This window comes from Acyrthosiphon pisum, chromosome A1, assembly GCF_005508785.2.
Source record: "Acyrthosiphon pisum isolate AL4f chromosome A1, pea_aphid_22Mar2018_4r6ur, whole genome shotgun sequence".
Taxonomy (NCBI): domain Eukaryota; kingdom Metazoa; phylum Arthropoda; class Insecta; order Hemiptera; family Aphididae; genus Acyrthosiphon; species Acyrthosiphon pisum.
In genome coordinates this window covers 158,404,288-158,405,319 of record NC_042494.1, presented here as the reverse complement: position 1 = coordinate 158,405,319, position 1,032 = coordinate 158,404,288, and positions in this window count along the sequence as shown.

Genomic DNA, 1,032 nt, shown 5'->3' with positions numbered 1-1,032 from the left:
TTTATTTTATATGCATATTTTATATTTTTATTAAAAAATTGATTTTTTTCTTTCTTAACCTGTATATTTCAACTAATATTGAATATAAAACTTAAAATTATCAACGAAGGTATTTATTGTCATCGCCATAGTCAATTACGGAGTTAATAACAGTGATATTGTGACACGCATTTAGTCTATCATGCTAGTATGCCGAAATACTTATTTGTAGGGCTCGGAAGTTGTAGGAATTGCATATTGTTCTGTATGATCTCAATTTATAGCAGACCTAGCTAATTAGATAGAAATAGAAATTTGAAGTAGGTATACAATTGCGAGTTACAAAAATTGAAAATTGAAAATGCATATTTCACCGATTTTAGCTAAAAAAGTACATATTTCATTGATTTTATACTCATATTTTACATTTTTTTAGCTCTTACAACTTCCGAGCCCTAGTAATCATCAATATGCTGACCTCGAGAACTAGGGACTAGGGTTACTCACAGGTAATGGACAATGGTGAAGTTTCTGTATAATACCTATTACTATTTTAAATATTTAATAAATCTTTGGGCTATGTATACTTTGCTATACCTACAGCGTTAGTTTATGGCTGCAAGTTATAAGTTTCTAAGACCTGTGAATATTGTAAAGAATATTACGCTTTACGTATTACTAAGCATTGGCGCAACTAGGGGGGAGAATTTTCTTATACACATACCGTGCAGCAGGTCTCCTACATACTACGGAACGAAGATGATAATAATAAAAATTAACGACAATGCGTGTAGCCGGGCCACATATTATTGAGCGTTGTACCATAAACGGGGTACCCTGGCGTGGGTGAATCGGCAGTATACAAACGTGAAACATTGATAGCGAAAAACAATTAGCCGGTATAGGTGGATTGCGTTGCGCAATAATTGCATAATATTATAATAAAAATATAATATACCTAATAATTTTACGAATTATTGACCATTTTATCATATTATCGTCTTTTTTTTGCGCCCGAAAACAACAATAATTCCCGGTTTTCATTGTTGTGTG